This window comes from Miscanthus floridulus, chromosome 17, assembly GCF_019320115.1.
Source record: "Miscanthus floridulus cultivar M001 chromosome 17, ASM1932011v1, whole genome shotgun sequence".
Taxonomy (NCBI): Eukaryota; Viridiplantae; Streptophyta; class Magnoliopsida; order Poales; family Poaceae; genus Miscanthus; species Miscanthus floridulus.
In genome coordinates, this window is record NC_089596.1 from 62,932,863 (window position 1) to 62,954,920 (window position 22,058).

A 22,058-nucleotide genomic window follows, 5' to 3' on the forward strand; every position below is an offset into this window, starting at 1 on the left:
TTTAGAGCATACCGCCTATGCTTTTCAGTTGGCTCCATTCATCTTTTATTGTTGCAGGAGGCGCATGGAGGCGGATTGATAGGACATTTTGGTGCCAAGAAGACGGAGGAGGTGCTATCCACACATTTCTTTTGGCCAAGGATGAGGTGAGATGTAGAACGGTACGTGGCTCGTTGCGCCACATGACAAAAAGCTAAGTCACGGTTGAACCCACATGGTTTGTATATGCCTCTACCTATTTCTTCTACTCCTTGGGCTGATATATCTATGGATTTTGTGTTGGGTTTGCCAAGGACTAAGAGAGGGAGGGATAGTATTTTTGTGGTGGCTGATCATTTTTTTAAGATGGCACATTTTATTCCTTATCATAAGAGCAACGATGTAGTTCATATTGCTGACCTTTTCTTTCAAGAAATCATTCGCTTGCATGGTATGTCTTCTACTATTGTTTCAGATCGTGATGCAAAATTCTTGAGTCATTTTTGGCGCACTTTGTGGAATAAATTGAGGACTAAGCTGCTGTTTTCTACAACATGTCATCCCAAACTAATGGGCAAACTAAGGTAGTGAATCGAACATTGTCCACCATGTTGAGAGCAATTTTGAAGCGCAATTTGAAGATGTGGGAAGAGTGTTTGCCATATGTGGAGTTTGCATATAACAGGGTGGAATATTCCACCACCAAGGTAAGTCCTTTTCAGGTAGTGTATGGTTTTAATCCTCACGCTCCTATTGATCTTTTGCCTTTACCTACCACTGAGAGAACACATAGTGATGCTAGAGAGCGTGCTAATTTTATTCGTAAGTTGCACGAAACAACTAAAGCAAATATTGAAAGAATGAATGAAAAGTACAGAATTGCTGGTAGTAAAGGTAGACAAGAAATTAAACTTGAACTGGGTGATTTGGTTTAGTTACATTTGAGAAAAGATATATTTCCTGAGCTGCGAAAGTCTAAATTAATGCCAAGAGCATCTGGTACTTATAAGATAATTGAGAAAATAAATGGTAATGCCTATAAACTTGAGTTGCCACCCGAGTTTGGGGTTAGTCCCACCTTTAACATTGCAGATTTGAAACCTTATTTAGGAGAAGAAGATGAGCTTGAGTCGAGGATGACTCAGTTTCAAGAGAGGGAGGATGATGAGGACATCACTCCTTCAGATGCACCCACTGATCCTTCAACCATTATGCAAGGTCCAATGACCCGAGCTCGAAGGCGACAACTTAATTTAGAGGTGAGCTTGTTCTTAAGTGATCATTTTCATACTTTAGAGAATAGATTGCTACCTAATAATGTTATATTAATTAGGAACAATGGAGAGGGTCATGAGGGACTTAGAGGAAGAGGTGGAGGCAATGATGACCAGCAAGGACATCCAACAGAAACCGGAGGCCCGGTCCAACATGATTTTGAGTCTGCCTCGGCCTCCGGGACCAGTCTGCCTTAAACTGGTCACCCAAGACGCATCCAGAATCCATTTTTGACGATCCACATATGGTTGGAAAGCTAATTTGATAAGGAAGCCAATACAAATGGTCTCACGTCAAAATATCTTCGATATACATGGGAATTGTCAAAACAATTTAGCGTCCATAATCTATCTAGGTGCTGTGTCACCGTATCTGGTCCAATGGGCCGTGTACGTCTTTGAGCCCGTTATGGGGCGCATCCAGGGTAGGCGATGACCCTAAGACCTTTATAATCATACGCCATCGCCGTCATTAGGTTTTGGGTTTTTGCTTAGATTAATCTGTCAAGAACAGTTTCACCGTTCATCAGTTTGTGAGACCCCAACTTCGTGAGATTAATCATTCATATGCAATTTGGTTGTTCTCTTTCTTGTTCTTGCTTGTGTTCTTCATTACATAGGCAGGGATTAGCCTTCTTGGTGAGGTCAACTGGATTCATGTCTCGGTTGATAACCAGAGGAGTTGTGGCGCTAAGATTGTAGGGTTTTATCTTTCTATCTAAAGCCAGATCGGTGTGTCATTCTCCGCCACAACAATAGTTACCTATGCCTAATAGAAGATCAGGATCCTCGTCCCCAACAAACTCCTTGCCCACGAGCAGCGCGCCCATCTTCGGTGGTACTCCGGCGATGATGGCCTCGAGCGCACACTAGTTGTGTGGCAGAACCTCCTAAATTATAGGGCCCACATGCACCTGTCACTGTCCAATGACCTCTGACGACTATGCATATGTTCCCGGTAACTTAAGAAGACTGTCGGGTGTCCCCATGGAACCCCGAATCATCCACGATTTCTGAGCAGGATCCCGTTATAGAGTCATTGCAGTATTACAACATTTATTCAAATATATACATCAGAGTAAATAGCGGAAGTCTTATAATAACTTAGTTTACAAACCAGCAGTTTCAAACCTTACAAACTAAGTTCGATAATTATTACAAACCATAGTAGTAGTGGAGTGGCATAATAACATAATACAAAACACGTAATTAAACTGCCCTACCCAAGGGCTACACATTTACTTCTCGTCATCGGATCAAACAACCGTCATGCAACACGGCCCAAAACAGACCTGTTCATGAGGCTCACCTGCAACAAGGGTCAATGAACCCTGAGTACAAAAGTACTCAACAAGACTTAACCGAAATAGAAACTGATAGAACTCAGGAATGCAGGCTCAGGGATTCAAGGTATGGCTTTAGCAATAATCAAAGTTCTTTTGCGTAAAAGCTCTTTAACAAAATTCTTTTTATTAACATATTTGTCTTCAAAAGATCATATACAAAGCTAACATGATCCGTAATGAAATCATGAAACTTCATAACCAACACTTTCTCAAACCTTACTCAAATTCTAGTTATTATTAATACGATGATGAACAGTGAGTTAAGTCTCCATAATCGAGGAGCAACGACGATTCAAACCGATTAAAAACCCAGCTGGGGATTCCAGACCACACGACATATGCAGGTCCCCGACATACATATATCAACCTACTCCCGGATCCTCTAAGGCAAGAACGGGTCCGCGCCACCCGAGAATACAGTACTCCACCAATCCAGCCCATTGCCACGTGGGTACACGCTATTCCCGCCATCTCTCCACTCCTAGTGCGCGAGTAGCCATTCTCGTAATAGAATAGCCGAGTTCAGGCTTACCGGAGTATGTGGTTAGTACTACAAATTCTCACCTCATGCAATTCAACAACGGACGTGCCTTAATCGACACAGGCGGAAAGAACCCGCTCACAAGACCTCCATGTCTTGTGGCTCACACACACCGAGTCCGCCCGATCTAGAATTATTACTCCACATTCCCATATCACATGATAACATAAGTAACCAAGGTTCCATTTAAAACTTGCAGGTGGCAGGTAGTTACCCGACTTCATCGTTCTACGCATAGCTAAGCAAGACTAGGCATATACGAATTTAAAACTAGTAATATGGTAAATATGGAATAACAAGGTTGGTAATGCACCAATTAGGCTCTTACTTAACTCCTAATCACTTAATGCAGTAACGGAAAGCAAAAGCGAAATTAATTTGTAAAACACAAGGTAGGGTTGTATGCATCCGGGGCTTGCCTTCGTTGACGGAAAAGTCTGGTTCCTGCGACGTTTCACAAGTATTCGATCCGACCACAACAGACAGATCAACCTCCTCCGCAACTTGATTAACTACCACGTGTTCACCTTCGTTTACTACACGTAGTAACATTGCCATGTTTAACATGATGCGGAATATGAAACATGATGCTCGATGATGGATGTAAAAATTAATAAATTGGATAAAATTTTCCTTCGCAGTACAGTTACAAACCAAACTAACCAAACCATATTCGTAACTGATGTGACCACGCCAGCACCGATCACTTTGGCGAGCTCTCCGACCACTTCGGTGAACTCTCCGACCACTACGGTGAACTCTCCGACCACTACGGCGAACTCTCCGACCACTACGGCGAACTCTCCGACCACTACGGTGAACTCTCCGACCACTACGGTGAACTCTCCGACCACTACGGCGAACTCTCCGACCACTACGGCAAACTCTCCGACCACTACGGTGAACTCTCCGACCACTACGGTGAACTCTTCGACCACTATGGCGAACTCTCCGACCACTACGGTGAACTCTCCGACCACTACGGCGAACTCTCCGACCACTACGGGGAACTCTCCGACCACTACGGCGAACTCTCCGACCACTACGGTGAACTCTCCGACCACTACGGTGAACTCTCCGACCACTACGGCGAACTCTCCGACCAGTACATAAGCTGATACACCACTCCAATTCCATACTGGACCGAGCACAGCGATGACCATGGCAGCACGACAGCACGACCGCACTACACCGGTGACATAAGCACGATAGAGGTTAAACACTAAGCACAGAAGGGTTCAGCACCTCACCCCGAACACGACTGAGCAACGAGTAGGGTCAGAGGAGCAATGGAGAGGCGTGACGACGACTACGGTGATCACGGCGGAGCAAAGATCGTCGATGAGGGAGAACCGGCGACTGCAGTGATCAAAATGAGTAAACAACAACTGACTAAGTACTACAGCATCAAGACGAAGCCATAAGTACACTGATTACAGACAACGGCTCACCGGAGGGCTCTGGCCACGATGACGCGCTCGCGACGGCGGTACTGCTGGCCGCGAGGAAGAAGAGCAACGAACGGGGGTTCCCAGCGAAATCAAGTGACCAGAACTGGCTGGCTGGGTGTGCAAGGAGCAGGCAAAGCTAAGACAGGCTTTGCCAGGACGGCAACGGCGCTGAATCGATGGCGAAAGCTCGACGGAGCAGCAGCGATGGCGTCGAGAAAACAGAGGAGAAGGGAAAATGAAGAACGACGACTGCACAGGCTTTATAGGGCGGCCAGGAAGCAAAGAGAAGCCACGCAGGGGCCTTTCCCATGCCAGCGCAAAGCCAAGGACGGCCACAGTCGCGTCTGGAAGCAGAAGGAAGATCGTAGACGGTGAGTTGGCTTCCGTGGTTACTGTTCATCAGAATTACCAAACTGTCATTCGATTTAAAAATCCAAATTACTCCCAAATTTATGTAACAACTCAAAAATCTCCAAAAATAAAAGTTGTTCCAAATTTAAAGTTCTACAACTTTGCTTTTATAACCATACCCAAATTCTTTCTACATTTTGAAATGCAAATTTGAATTCAAATAGTGGACATTTAAAGAACCACGCCTTTTCAAATTACTTCAAATTTTTCTAAACAACTTTGAAAACTCCAAAAACAAACTTTGTATAACTTGACAAGCTCTACACTTTTGCTTTTAGGCTCAACCCCAAAATATGCTTAGATTTTGAAATGAGTTTTTAGGGTAGGATTTCAAATATTGAAAAATAAAGATTTTCTTGAAAATTAAAAAATCCAAACCAAATTTTTAACTTAATTCAAACCATACAAGGCAACACTCATAACATAAATGTAAACTTGTTTTAGTGAATGCATATCAAAGTTTTCCATATGACCAAATGATTTGCAATGCATATGATGACATGTCATGTTTTAGTATTTAAACACCCGAGGTGTTACAATCCTTCCCCCTTAAAGAAATCTCGTCCCGAGATTTACAAAGTGCAAAAAGCGTTGGGTTGAGTAGTGGAAAAGGAAATGTGTCAAACACATTAACTTTCAAGTTGTTCACAAAACAACAAGAGTTGACTTGAAATTGTAAACGAGATCAAAAGACAATGTAAGGGACAAAGGGTTTAGTAATTTCAATGGAATGATGGAACATGGATTCCAATTGAGAGTTCCAAGATGAGTGAATCACATTAATCGTGAAGCTATAGTGGATCATGACCGTAGACCTCGATACCAGCGAGCGCCCAACAGTATTTCCTTATGGCTGTAGTCCACAGGAGACCCCAGGTTTCGACGCGGCACCGTAAATCATGGATCATGGCACCACCATAGGGCACAACTAAAGTAACTCACAAGTAACACTTGTCAAGCTAGCAAGATCAAGGAACTAGCATGTGTTGCATTAGGAGAGACCAAGATATGACACATGCATAGGTTTGGGAAGTCAAGGATTAGTCCCAAGTTTCAACATTGAGTAGATGGGGAAAATTAAAGTGCATCTAGAAATTCCCAAAGATGTGGAACTTATGAGCAAGTACAATCAAAGAGTGGTTTACTAGCAAAGCTTGGTACATGACCAAATTCATTGGGACAAAATAGCTATATCAAGGAATAGCCATTCTCTAAATGGAAGGAGGAAGTTTTTAAACATCATTATATTTCAACTTTATATGAATGATTATAACTGGAACATGTGCAGTGTTTCATTAATGACATGATGCATGAACGATTCTTATGTTACTAAACATCAAAGCTCCTAAGGTACATAAACAATAGTTGTTATTATATAGGGCATAATAATATTACTACTCCACCATACAAAGCCTTTTTAATCAAATAAGGAATGTTGCGAATGAAATAAGATAAGTCGAAAGCAATTTCGACCAAATTAACAAGTTATATTTATTTGTCCCAAATCATTTTGAAGTTTTTATAAAACAATACAACAAAGACTTTGTAACGATCGCTCTGATACCACTCTGTGGCAGAACCTCCTAAATTATAGGGCCCACATTCACCTATCACTGTCCAATGACCTCTGATGACTATGCATATGTTCCCGGTAACTTAAGAAGACTGTCGGGTGTCCCCATGGAACCCCGAATCATCCACGATTTCCGAGCAGGATCCCGTTATAGAGTCATTGCAGTATTACAACATTTATTCAAATATATACATCAGAGTAAATAGCGAAAGTCTTATAATAACTTAGTTTACAAACCAGTTGTTTCAAACCTTACAAACTAAGTTCGATAATTATTACAAACCATAGTAGTAGTGGAGTGGCATAATAACATAATACAAAACACGCAATTAAACTGCCCTGCCCAAGGGCTACATATTTACTTCTCGTCATCGGATCGAACAACTGTCATGCAACACGGCCCAAAACAGACCTGCTCATGAGGCTCACCTGCAATAAGGGTCAACGAACCCTGAGTACAAAAGTACTCAACAAGACTTAACCGAAATAGAAACTGATAGAACTCAGGAATGCAGGCTCAGGGATTCAAGGTATGGCTTTAGCAATAATCAAAGTTCTTTTGCGTAAAAGCTCTTTAACTAAATTCTTTTTATTAACATATTTGTCTTCAAAAGATCATATACAAAGCTGACATGATCCGTAATGAGATCATGAAACTTCATAACCAACACTTTCTCAAACCTTACTCAAATTCTAGTTATTATTACTATGATGATGAACAGTGAGTTGAGTCTCCATAATCGAGGAGCAACGTCGATTCAAACCGATTAAAAACCCAGCTGGGGATTTCAGACCACACGACATATGCAGGTCCCCGACCTACATATATCAACCTACTCCCGGATCCTCTAAGGCAAGAACGGGTCCGCGCCACCCGAGAATACAGTACTCCACCAATCCAGCCCATTGCCACGTGGGTACACGCTATTCCCGCCATCTCTCCACTCCCAGTGCGCGAGTAGCCATTCTCGTAATAGAATAGCCGAGTTCAGGCTTACCGGAGTATGTGGTTAGTACTACAAATTCTCACCTCATGCAATTCAACAACGGACGTGCCTTAATCGACACAGGCGGAAAGAACCCGCTCACAAGACCTCTATGTCTTGTGGCTCACACACACCGAGTCCGCCCGGTCTAGAATTATAACTCCACATTCCCATATCACATGATAACATAAGTAACCAAGGTTCCATTTAAAACTTGCAGGTGGCAGGTAGTTACCCGACTTCATCGTTCTACGCATAGCTAAGCAAGACTAGGCATATATGAATTTAAAACTAGTAATATGGTAAATATGGAATAACAAGGTTGGTAATGCACCAATTAGGCTCTTACTTAACTCCTAATCACTTAATGCAGTAACGGAAAGCAAAAGCGAAATTAATTTGTAAAACACAAGGTAGGGTTGTATGCATCCGGGGCTTGCCTTCGTTGACGGAAAAGTCTGGTTCCTGCGACGTTTCACAAGTATTCGATCCGACCACAACAGACGGATCAACCTCCTCCGCAACTTGATTAACTACCACGTGTTCACCTTCGTTTACTACACGTAGTAACATTGCCATGTTTAACATGATGCGGAATATGAAACATGATGCTCGATGATGGATGCAAAAATTAATAAATTGGATAAAATTTTCCTTCGCAGTACAGTTACAAACCAAACTAACCAAACCATATTCGTAACTGATGTGACCACGCCAGCACCGATCACTTTGGCGAGCTCTCCGACCACTTCGGTGAACTCTCCGACCACTACGGCGAACTCTCCGACCACTACGGCGAACTCTCCGACCACTACGGCGAACTCTCCGACCACTACGGTGAACTCTCCGACCACTACGGTGAACTCTCTGACCACTACGGTGAACCCTCCGACCACTACAGTGAACTCTCCGACCACTACGGCGAACTCTCCGACCACTACGGTGAACTCTCCGACCACTACGGCGAACTCTCCGACCACTACGGTGAACTAGCTGATACACCACTCCAATTCCATACTGGACCGAGCACAGCGATGACCATGGCAGCACGACGGCACGACCGCACTACACCGGTGACACAAGCATGATAGAGGTTAAACACTAAGCACAGAAGGGTTCAACACCTCACCCCGAACACGACTGAGCAACGAGCAGGGTCGGAGGAGCAATGGAGAGGCGTGACGACGACTACGGTGATCACGGCGGAGCAAAGATCGTCGGTGAGGGAGAACCGGCGACTGCAGTGATCAAAATGAGTAAACAATAACTGACTAAGTACTACAGCATCGAGACGAAGCTATAAGTACACTGATTACGGACAACGGCTCACCGGAGGGCTCTGGCCACGATGACGCGCTCGCGACGGCGGTACTGCTGGCCGCGAGGAAGAAGAGCAACGAACGGGGGTTCCCGGCGAAATCAAGTGACCAGAACTGGCTGGCTGGGTGCGCAAGGAGCAGGCAAAGGTAAGACAGGCTTTGCCAGGATGGCAACGGCGCTGAATCGACGGCGAAAGCTCGATGGAGCAGCAGCGATGGCGTCGGGAAAACAGAGGAGAAGGGAAAATGAAGAACGACGACTGCACAGACTTTATAGGGCGGCCAGGAAGCAAAGAGAAGCCACGCAGGGGCCTTTCCCATGCCAGCGCAAAGCCAAGGACGGCCACAGTCGCATCTGGAAGCGGAAGGAAGATCGTGGACGGTGAGTTGGCTTCCGTGGTTACTGTTCATCAGAATTACCAAACTGCCATTCGATTTAAAAATCCAAATTACTCCCAAATTTATGTAACAACTCAAAAATCTCCAAAAATAAAAGTTGTTCCAAATTTAAAGTTCTACAACTTTGCTTTTATAACCATACCCAAATTCTTTCTACATTTTGAAATGCAAATTTGAATTCAAATAGTGGACATTTAAAGAACCATGCCTTTTCAAATTACTTCAAATTTTTCTAAACAACTTTGAAAACTCCAAAAACAAACTTTGTATAACTTGACAAGCTCTACACTTTTGCTTTTAGGCTCAACCCCAAAATATGCTTAGATTTTGAAATGAGTTTTCAGGGTAGGATTTCAAATATTGAAAAATCAAGATTTTCTTGAAAATTAAAAAATCCAAACCAAATTTTTAACTTAATTCAAACCATACAAGGCAACACTCATAACATAAATGTAAACTTGTTTTAGTGAATGCATATCAAAGTTTTCCATATGACCAAATGATTTGCAATGCATATGATGACATGTCCTGTTTTAGTATTTAAACACCCGAGGTGTTACAATCCTTCCCCCTTAAAGAAATCTCGTCCCGAGATTTACAAAGTGCAAAAAGCGTTGGGTTGAGTAGTGGAAAAGGAAATGTGTCAAACACATTAACTTTCAAGTTGTTCACAAAACAACAAGAGTTGACTTGAAATTGTAAACGAGATCAAAAGACAATGTAAGGGACAAAGGGTTTAGTAATTTCAATGGAATGATGGAACATGGATTCCAATTGAGAGTTCCAAGATGAGTGAATCACATTAATCGTGAAGCTATAGTGGATCATGACCGTAGACCTCGATACCAGCGAGCGCCCAGCAGTATTTCCTTATGGCTGCAGTCCATAGGAGACCCCAGGTTTCGACGCGGCACCGTAAATCATGGATCATGGCACCACCATAGGGCACAACTAAAGTAACTCACAAGTAACACTTGTCAAGCTAGCAAGATCAAGGAACTAGCATGTGTTTCATTAGGAGAGACCAAGATATGACACATGCATAGGTTTGGGAAGTCAAGAATTAGTCCCAAGTTTCAACATTGAGTAGATGGGGAAAATTAAAGTGCATCTAGAAATTCCCAAAGATGTGGAACTTATGAGCAAGTACAATCAAAGAGTGGTTTACTAGCAAAGCTTGGTACATGACCAAATTCATTGGGACAAAATAGCTATATCAAGGAATAGCCATTCTCTAAATGGAAGGAGGAAGTTTTTAAACATCATTATATTTCAACTTTATATGAATGATTATAACTGGAACATGTGCAGTGTTTCATTAATGACATGATGCATGAACGATTCTTACGTTACTAAACATCAAAGCTCCTAAGGTACATAAACAATAGTTGTTATTATATAGGGCATAATAATATTACTACTCCACCATACAAAGCCTTTTTAATCAAATAAGGAATGTTGCGAATGAAATAAGATAAGTCGGAAGCAATTTGGACCAAATTAACAAGTTATATTTATTTGTCCCAAATCATTTTGAAGTTTTTGTAAAACAATACAACAAAGACTTTGTAATGATCGCTCTAATACCACTCTGTGGCAGAACCTCCTAAATTATAGGGCCCACATGCACCTGTCACTGTCCAATGACCTCTGATGACTATGCATATGTTCCCGGTAACTTAAGAAGACTGTCGGGTGTCCCCATGGAACCCCAAATCATCCACGATTTCCAAGCAGGATCCCGTTACAGAGTCATTGCAGTATTACAATATTTATTCAAATATATACATCAGAGTAAATAGCGGAAGTCTTATAATAACTTAGTTTACAAACTAGTTGTTTCAAACCTTACAAACTAAGTTCGATAATTATTACAAACCATAGTAGTAGTGGAGTGGCATAATAACATAATACAAAACACGCAATTAAACTGCCCTGCCCAAGGGCTACACATTTACTTCTCGTCATCGGATTGAACAACCGTCATGCAACACGGCCCAAAACAGACCTGCTCATGAGGCTCACCTGCAACAAGGGTCAACAAACCCTGAGTACAAAAGTACTCAACAAGACTTAACCGAAATAGAAACTGATAGAACTCAGGAATGCAGGCTCAGGGATTCAAGGTATGGCTTTAGCAATAATCAAAGTTCTTTTGCGTAAAAGCACTTTAACTAAATTCTTTTTATTAACATATTTGTCTTCAAAAGATCATATACAAAGCTGACATGATCCGTAATGAGATCATGAAACTTCATAACCAACACTTTCTCAAACCTTACTCAAATTCCAGTTATTATTACTACGATGATGAACAGTGAGTTGAGTCTCCATAATCGAGGAGCAACGACAATTCGAACCAATTAATAACCCAGCTGGGGATTCTAGACCACACGACATATGCAGGTCCCCGACCTATATATATCAACCTACTCCCAGATCCTCTAAGGCAAGAATGGGTCCACGCCACCCGAGAATACAGTACTCCACCAATCCAGCCCATTGCCACGTGGGTACACGCTATTCCCGCCATCTCTCCACTCCCAGTGTGCGAGTAGCCATTCTCGTAATAGAATAGCCGAGTTCAGGCTTACCGAAGTATGTGGTTAGTACTACAAATTCTCACCTCATGCAATTCAACAACGGACGTGCCTTAATCGACACAGGCGGAAAGAACCCGCTCACAAGACCTCCATGTCTTGTGGCTCACACACACTGAGTCCGCCTGGTCTAGAATTATTACTCCACATTCCCATATCACATGATAACATAAGTAACCAAGGTTCCATTTAAAACTTGCAGGTGGCAGGTAGTTACCCGACTTCATCGTTCTACGCATAGCTAAGCAAGACTAGGCATATACGAATTTAAAACTGGTAATATGGTAAATATGGAATAACAAGGTTGGTAATGCACCAATTAGGCTCTTACTTAACTCCTAATCACTTAATGCAGTAACGGAAAGCAAAAGCGAAATTAATTTGTAAAACACAAGGTAGGGTTTATGCATCCGGGGCTTGCCTTCGTTGACGGAAAAGTCTGGTTCCTGCGACGTTTCACAAGTATTCGATCCGACCACAACAGACGGATCAACCTCCTCCGCAACTTGATTAACTACCATGTGTTCACCTTCGTTTACTACACGTAGTAACATTGCCATGTTTAACATGATGCGGAATATGAAACATGATGCTCGATGATGGATGCAAAAATTAATAAATTGGATAAAATTTTCCTTCGCAGTACAGTTACAAACCAAACTAACCAAACCATATTCGTAACTGATGTGACCACGCCAGCACCGATCACTTTGGTGAGCTCTCTGACCACTTCGGTGAACTATCCGACCACTACGGTGAACTCTCCGACCACTACGGCAAACTCTCCGACCACTACGGTGAACTCTCCGACCACTATGGTGAACTCACGGTGAACTCTCCGACCACTACGGTGAACTCTCCGACCACTACAGTGAACTCTCCGACCACTACGGCGAACTCTTCGACCACTACGGTGAACTCTCCGACCACTACGGTGAACTCTCCGACCACTACGGCGAACTCTCCGACCACTACGGTGAACTCTCCGACCACTACGGCGAACTCTCCGACCACTACGGCGAACTCTCCGACCACTACGGCGAACTCTCCGACCACTATGGCGAACTCTCCGACCACTACGGTGAACTCTCCGACCACTACGGTAAACTCTCCGACCACTACGGTGAACTCTCCGACCACTACGGCGAACTCTCCGACCACTACACTAGCTGATACACCACTCCAATTCCATACTGGACCGAGCACAGCGATGACCATGGCGGCACGACGGCACGACCGCACTACACCGATGACACAAGCACGATAGAGGTTAAACACTAAGCACAGAAGGGTTCAGCACCTCACCCCGAACACGACTGAGCAACGAGCAGGGTCGGAGGAGAGCAAAGATCGTCGGTGAGGGAGAACCGGTGACTGCAGTGATCAAAATGAGTAAACAACAACTGACTAAGTACTACAGCATCGAGACAAAGCCATAAGTACACTAATTACGGACAACGGCTCACCGGAGGGCTCTGGCCACGATGACGCGCTCGCGACGGCGGTACTGCCGGCCACGAGGAAGAAGAGCAACGAACGGGGGTTCCCGGCGAAATCAAGTGACCAGAACTGGCTGGCTGGGTGCGCAAGGAGTAGGCAAAGCTAAGACATGCTTTGCCAGGACGGCAATGGCGCTGAATCGGCAGCGAAAGCTCGACGGAGCAGCAGCGATGGCGTCGGGAAAACAGAGGAGAAGGGAAAATGAAAAACGACGACTGCACAGGCTTTATAGGGCGGCCAGGAAGCAAAGAAAAGCCACGCAGGGGCCTTTCCCATGCTAGCGCAAAGCCAAGGATGGCCACAGTCACGTCTGGAAGCAGAAGGAAGATAGTAGACGGTGAGTTGGCTTCCGTGGTTACTGTTCATCAGAATTACCAAACTGCCATTCGATTTAAAAATCCAAATTACTCCCAAATTTATGTAACAACTCAAAAATCTCCAAAAATAAAAGTTGTTCCAAATTTAAAGTTCTACAACTTTACTTTTATAACCATACCCAAATTCTTTCTACATTTTGAAATGCAAATTTGAATTCAAATAGTGGACATTTAAAGAACCATGCCTTTTCAAATTACTTCAAATTTTTCTAAACAACTTTGAAAACTCCAAAAACAAACTTTGTATAACTTGACAAGCTCTACACTTTTGCTTTTAGGCTCAACCCCAAAATATGCTTAGATTTTGAAATGAGTTTTCAGGGTAGGATTTCAAATATTGAAAAATCAAGATTTTCTTGAAAATTAAAAAATCCAAACCAAATTTTTAACTTAATTCAAACCATACAAGGCAACACTCATAACATAAATGTAAACTTGTTTTAGTAAATGCATATCAGAGTTTTCCAAATGACCAAATGATTTGCAATGCATATGATGACATGTCCTGTTTTAGTATTTAAACACCCGAGGTGTTACAAGTTGTCATGGTACGGGAGGTCGTCGTACTCGATGGTGTCCTAGAGCTGGCGCACCTGCATCTTGATCTTCATGAGCAGACTCCACTTGTGGTAGTTGGTCTTGGTCAGCATCAACCATGGCATGCCCGTGCCAGAGTCCTTGTACACCGTCTAGATGGTCGCAGGTGACCCACGACAGCCTCTTCATCTGAGACTACGCTCCAGTGACAGCGAAGGGATCTAGTGCCTCACCGAGCTCCGCTATCCTCCTCTGGGCTACCACTCGAACTCCATGCGTAGCACGGTGGCTATGTTTGTCATTGCCTGCCTGGCCACCTCGATCGCCTACGCGGCTATGGCCTCTACCACAGCCAGACACTGAGTGCGATCGGCGCTGGGGTTGATCACCGCCCTTCTGCGACATTGTTGCCGGTGTTGGTGGCTGCGGCGGCTGCACGCAGTGTGTGCTCGCTGGAGGTGGACATGGACTCTGGCTCTAGATACCAATTGTTGCAAAGGTAACTAACTAGACAAATGGAATTTGGTCTGCCAGAGGGCAGCTTGGCAAGAAGGTCCTCAACCACTATAGCATATACTAACTGCATAAAGCAGATGCTACCTTGGATGCTAAGGCATCTGAAAACAGCTAGACAGTAAACAGTAACTAGCTTAGATAGTGAAAGGTAAATAGCTAAAGTAGGTAACTAAGATACATTGCAGATCAGCACTAGGCTAAATCCTCAGAAAAAGCCACAGCTGCAGCAGCTGCTGCTTCTCTCTACATCTAAACACCACAATTAGTAGAACAGGCTCTAGTTCGCGTCTTGCAGTTCCTTTTCTTATTATTTAAAAAAATTGGGTGTATTATTGTCATAAAGTTACAAGTGTTTATGGCATTTGTATAGGTCCAACCCATTTGAAGGCAACTGAAAGGCCAACACAGATTGATTAAGGTGCCACCACCAAACAAAACCAAGCTTGCAATGGAATCTTCCTCAAGAAATGGTAGCAATGTGCCACTGCCTGCATCCCAACACCCTCAACGAGAGTTTGAAGAAGCTTAATGAGTGTGCCGCAATATATCTATCTCTCCAAGTACTCTCTCCTTTCCTCACTATAGGGCCTTTCCAAGCACAAGTCACTTGTTTCCTTCAATACCAATCTTAGGCCTCTCAGATTTGGATCTCATCATTATTGTTTGTAGGACTACCTCATCGAGTCAAACCACAACTGGAAGGTCTGTCAAGCACGTAGGTCTTCTTATTCACAATATCTTTTCTAACAAGATTTGTTAGTTCCCAAATGAGATTGGAATTGTATACTAGCAATGCAAATTCAAATGCTTCGAACAAAGTTGCTTTTAGTTTATTGATATTTGCAAGATGTGTAAGTCTATTGAGAACTGAGTTCAGAGGGCAATTGTTTTAGTTATGGGATAGGATTTATTTGACTAATTTGGCTAAGCTAGGTGTTAGAGAGTGACCAACCAGTGTATTCCAGGCCCAATGGGGCTCATATACAAGGTTACATAAGTGCAAAGAAGTCCTCCAAGTAGAGGGAAAATACATAACACCTATACATCCTAACACCCCCCCTCAAACTCATGGTGGATCTACAACACTGAGTTTGGAGAGTAGGAATCTATGTTGAGCCCGGGTATGTGCCTTGGTGAAGAAATCAACTAACTGAACCTTTGAAGGCACATGGTGGAGCGTCATAACCTAATCATGTACCTACGATCTCATGTAGGAAGCATCAACGCCAATGTGTTTGGTGAGCTCATGCTTGATCGGGTCACTGGTGCTGTCAGAAGAGAGAGGAGTGGGTGTAGTGGCAGGCACACCAAAGTCCTCAAGAAGCAATCGTAGCCATGTCACCTCTGTAGTCACAGTGGCCATAGCACGTAGCTCAGCCTCAGCACTCGAGCAAGAACTTCCATCAGTTTACGTTGGAATCGTCGGAAGTTTTGGCCCAAACTTCAAAACTTCCGACAGTACTGATATGCCTATTCACCCCATCCTTTCAATCAGTCATAATCTAATTTTTGAATACCTGATTGATGATGGCCGATGGGTGATCCCGTCTAGTCATCATGGGGGTGGGGGCCGTCTGTCGATAGAATATCATCAGCAGTCCTCTGAGGGGTATCCCACGAAGGTAGATTGATCGGTAGAGGAGCGTCAGATCAAGAACAAGAAGGCAATAGAGACACACGAGTTAGACAGGTTCAGGCCGTCAGTATGACATAATACTTTACTCCTGTGGTCTATTGGTTTGTATTAGCTATCGTATGATATACCATGATTTTAGAGGGGGTCCCTGTCCGCCTTATATAGTCCGAGAGGCAGGGTTACAAGTCAGTTAGATCTGAGAGATAACCAAAAAGTAATAACTAATTATAGAAATCTTAGGATCATACATATCCTAACAGATCTCGTAGTATCTTCAGGATATCCTTCTGGTGTCTTACGGGAGACGCCGAGCAAAGTTGTGCCCCGCAAGGCTTCTCCTTGTGGGCCGGGCCACCCCTGGGGGCGTAGCCCATGTCTTGGGGGCCATACCCCCATAGCTAGTCCTCGAGCCTAACAGTAGGTGACGTAGTCATGTGGCGCCAGGGTTAGAAAGTAGAAGACCAACCGAGCAGGCAGCCAGTCCCCGGGCGTAGCCTCGAGATGAGAACAAGCACATTCACTGCAAGGTGAAGTGTGCCCACTTAGTCCTCGAGCCTGCTGGAAGATGAAGAATGAATCTTGTAGCAGGGTCAAAGAAAAAGAAGTCTAAAAGCTTGCCGACATCGTCCGACATGTGCGTATCAAGACCCCAGATGTGCTGCCCAAGATCAGCACCCTGATCCGAATAGCATGGAGCAGCTTGATAGCACACCGACAAGACGTAACAAGATTCGAGCACCGAGGAGTCCTCGGTATAGCCGGCGATGTCCTACCAACCAGGGAGTTCCCGGCATAGCAGGCGATGACCGAGAACCGAGGAGCGAGGAGTCCCTGGCGTAGGCAGCGATGACTGAGCATCGAGGAGCGAGGAGCGAGGAGTCCCCGGCGTAGGCGGCGATGATCGAACATCGAGGAGCGAGGAGTCTCCGGCGTCACTGGCGATGATTGAGCACCGAGGAGTCCCCGGCGTAGGAGGCGATGACCGAGCACCGAGGAGCGAGGAGTCCCCGGCGTCACTGGCGATGACCGAGCACCGAGGAGCGAGGAGTCCCTGGCGTCACTAGCGAAGACTGAGCACCGAGGAGCGAGGAGTCCCCGGCATCGCTGGCGATGACCGAGCACCAAGGAGCGAGGAGTCCTCGGCGTATCTGGCGATGACCGAGCACCGAGGAGTGAGGAGTCCTCGGCGTCGCTAGCGATGACCGAGCACCGAGGAGCGAGAAGTGAGGAGTCCCCAGCGTAGGCGGTGATAACCGAGCATCGAGGAGCGAGGAGTCTCTAGCGTCGCTGGCGACGACCGAGCACCGAGGAGTTCCCGGCGTAGGCGGCGATGACCGAGCACCGAGGAGCGAGGAGTCCCCGGCGTCGCTGGCGATGAACGAGCACCGAGGAGCGAGGAGTCCCCGGCGTCGCTGGCGATGACCGAGCACTGAGGAGCGAGGAGTCCCTAGCGTCGCTGGCGATGACCAAGCACCTAGGAGCAAGGAGTCCCAGGCGTCGTTAGCGATGACCGAGCACCGAGGAGCGAGGAGTCCCCGGCGTCGTTGGCGATGACCGAGCACCGAGGAGCAAGGAGTCCCCGGCATCGCTGGCGATGACCGAGCACCAAGGAGCGAGAAGTGAGGAGTCCCCGGCGTAGGCGGTGATGACCGAGCACTGAGGAACGAGGAGTCTTCGGCGTCGGTGGTGATGACTGAGCACCAAGGAGTCCCCGGCGTAGGCGGCGATGACCGAGCACCGAGGAGCGAGGAGTCCCCAGCGTCGCTGGCGATGACCGAGCACCGAGGAGCGAGGAGTCCCCGACGTCGCTGGCGATGTCCGAGCACCGAGGAGCGAGGAGTCCCCGGCGTCGCTGGCGATGACCGAGCACCGAGGAGCGAGGAGTCCCCGACTTCGCTGGCAATGACCGAGCACCGAGGAGCGAGGAGTCCCCGACGTCGCTGGCGATGACCGAGCACCAAGGAGCTAGAAGTCCCCGACGTCGCTGGCGATGTCCGAGCACCGAGGAGCGAGGAGTCCCCGGCGTAGGCGGCGAGGTCCGAGCACCGAGGAGTCCCCGGCGTAGACGGCGATGTTCAAGCACCGAGGAGTCCTTGGCGTAGGCGGCGATGACCGAGCACCGAGGAGCGAGGAGTCCCCGGTGTCGCTGGCGATGACCGAGCACCGAGGAGCGAGGAGTCCCCGACATCGCTGGCGATGACCGAGCACCGAGGAGCGAGGAGTCCCCGACATCGCTGGAGATGTCCGAGCACCGAGGAGCGAGGAGTCCCCGGCGTCGCTAGCGATGACCGAGCACCGAGGAACGAGGAGTCCCCAGCGTCGCTGGCGATGACCGAGCATCAAGGAGCGAGAAGTCCCCGGCGTCGCTGGCGATGTCCGAGCACCGAGGAGCGAGGAGTCCCCGGCGTAGGCGGCGAGGTCCGAGCACCGAGTCCCCAGTGTAGGCGGCGATGTCCGAGCACCAAGGAGTCCTTGGCATAGGTAGCGAGGTCCAAGCACTGAGGAGTGCCCGACGTAGGCGGCGAGGTCTGAGCACCGACGTAGGCGACGACGTCCGTGCGATGAAGTGTGCCCACTTAGTCCTCGAGCACGAAGAATCCGAGGGCCGAGGAGTAACCGGCGTCGCTAGTGATGAAGCATGAGCGACGAACAGTCTGGTCGATTGGTCGGTGGCGAAGTGAACATTGAGTAGAAACGACCGGCGAACAGTCCGATTAACTAGTCGGCGACGGAGTCCATGAACCAAACGGTCTGACCAGTTGATTGGTGGAGAAGTCCGAGCACCAGATGATTCGATCACCTAGACGATGATCCTACAATACAAACATATAGAACATGTAGTACATGATGTACAAATAAATAAACTCTGGAGAAAAATCAGCAATGGTGATGAAACGGCGTTTGCAGTTCGGCGATTAATTGGCGTGAAAATATATTTATATTTAATATAAACCGTCCGAACAGTTAGTATGTAGCTGAGTCTCCAGCCCTAGCTAGCCCATAGTCCATAACGTCGAGCGCAGAGCCCGTGCACGTGTAGGAGGAACAGGCGTCGCTAAGGAGCCGCTGCCGACCACCCATAACGCAGAGGGCAGACGCTCGTGCACGTGTAGGGAGGAGCTAGAGACAGGGTCGTCTCTGGAGGTGTCCGAGCATCAACAGGACTGTTTGAGGGTTCAGAAAATCGTGTGGAGAGCAAATATGGAGAAAACAGCTCGGAGAAACATTATGGCGATTAACGAAGATCGGAGAATATTTAGAAAAATATTAAAGCGCGACTTAGCTTTGGACGGAGTGTCTGGTCGGCGGCATATGGCGTTATCTGGTCGGCGTTGACGGTGAACACCTGGCGGGCGGTGAGTTGTTGGTGAAGGCGACCTCGGAGGTGGTTCCGAGATCGGATCTACTGTCGCAGGGGCTGGTGTAGCAGCGATGAATCGTCGTCATGAACCGACATGGATCTCCACAAGATTGACGACGAGAAAGCATTGTTGATTTAGGGTCCATCTGGCTCGCCATGGATCAAGTGCACACCCCTACCTGGCGCACCAACTGTCGACAGAATATCGTCGGCAGTCCACCGAGGGGTATCCCGCGATGGTAGATTTGTCGGTGGGGGTGCGCGTAATCAGGAACCAGATGGTAACACAAGGCGCAGAGACAGCGATTTAGACAGGTTCGGGCCGTCTGATCGACGTAATACCCTATGTCCTGTGCCTTTGGTGTATTGTATTTGATCTGTATGTAGATCCAATCTGATAGATCTCGTCCGCTAGAGGACCCCTACCTCTCCTTATATACTCTGGAGGAGGTAGGGTTACAAGTAAAGTAGCCTATTTGGTACTATACAATGTCTTGCAGTGCACGCGCGAGCAACGCCATGCACGTCTTAACCTTGTGGGCCGGGATACCCCTGGGGATGCAGCCCATGTCTTGGGGGCCATACCCCCACACCGTCCCTCGTTGTGTGCATAAGAGCATCATTGGCATGTCGTGGCCTTGCGGTGTCATGAAGTGACGTCTGGCAATTGGGCTGGGCGATAGGGAGTGGCGTCGCTGTGTCGGTGATGGGAATAACCAAGCCGAATATCGAAATAAGAAGGGATGACAAGCTAATTCCTAATTGGTGGACTTTTGTTAAGTGTAGGGCCTTTAAATTTTCATTTGAATGGGCCATATACTAAGTAAGTACTATATACATACATATATTCATGGGCCCCTCGCTGTCGCACTTGTTGCCTACCCCCTTAAGACGATCCTGCACTCAATACATGTGTGCGGGGACTCGGGGTGGATAGTGGTGGAATTTTAATTTCTATATCGAGCTTTAGTGTGTATTTTCGTCTATTGTTGTGATTGGTAGGCAGCTGACAGCGTATACGCCAGCCAGACCTCGGGATGCAAGTATCTAGGGCGTGTTTGATTTCTGGCCCGGAGGCCTGGCTGCGCCCGTGGGCTGCAACAGCTCGTCCTGGGCCCACCACCGAGCCCAGCCCGCCAGGTGCAAAACTCACTCTCTCTCCTGCCTCCCAGCAAACGCAATCCAAGTCCGTTTCCTGGCGGCCCGGCTGGCTTCGGCGCTGAAGCGCTCGCTCGAGTCACGTCCCGGTGGTGTGGTGTTCTCGGTGGTGTTCGCGGTGGCGGTGTGGGAGCTGTGTGCGGGAGCTGCGGGAGCTGCGCGTTTTGGGCGTCGCGTTCGCGGTGGCGCGGCACCCGGCGGCGGTGCGGGAGCTGCGCGCGGGGGTCGTCGCAGATGGGTACCCGGCTGCGGTTTCCTCAAGGGCGCGGTGCCGCAGATCCCGCTGTCCGTGCTCAACTCTGGCGAGGTGCAGCGCAGTGTCCCCGCCTGAGACGTCGCGGCAGTCGAGCGCGGCGGCGACGGAGGACGCGAGACGGGGCTCCCGGGCGGCGTCGACGGCGGTGATGACGCGAGATGGGTGTGCGAGCGGCGGGAGGCCTGCGAGGATGGCCTGCAGTGTTGCGTCGGTGGGGCTGGCCATGTCCATCGTGCAGGCCATCCTCTGCCATGGATCCGCGACGTGCTGGTCATCCAGGTCCTCCTCGCATGCCATCCTCCGCCATGGATGGCCAGGTCCACCTCACAAGCCATCCTCGGAGCAGGTCCAGCATGCCCAGGTCCACCTCTGCCATGGATTTGCGGCGTTCTGGTCATCCAGGTGGGGCTGGCCACCGCGTAGGGCCTCGAGGCGGCACTGTGCTGTCCGGCGGTGGCGAGCAGGTGCGGCAGCAGTGGGGCAGGAGCGCAAGCAAATGGTGCTAGCGCCGGCGTGCAGCCGCAGCATGTCGTTCAGCTGCCGCTCTCTTGTTCAGCCTAGCATATGTTCGACGAAATGCCAAAGACAAGATGAAGGGAAGTTGTAGGAGTAACATTACCAAGTTGTAAGTGCAAGGTCGTCGTATCTTTCTGTCCAGGCAAACAAACGCAATCTGAACTGAGGTCGGCTCTACTGGAACAGAAGAATCAAACACACCAAGTTGCACCATCGGGGCCAGGCTTGAGCTGGCCATAGCCAGGCTAGCCGGCCGTGCCGGGCAGGATCGTGAAATCAAACACGCCCTTAATGATTGGTTGCTTCTATGGCTTTCTGGGCC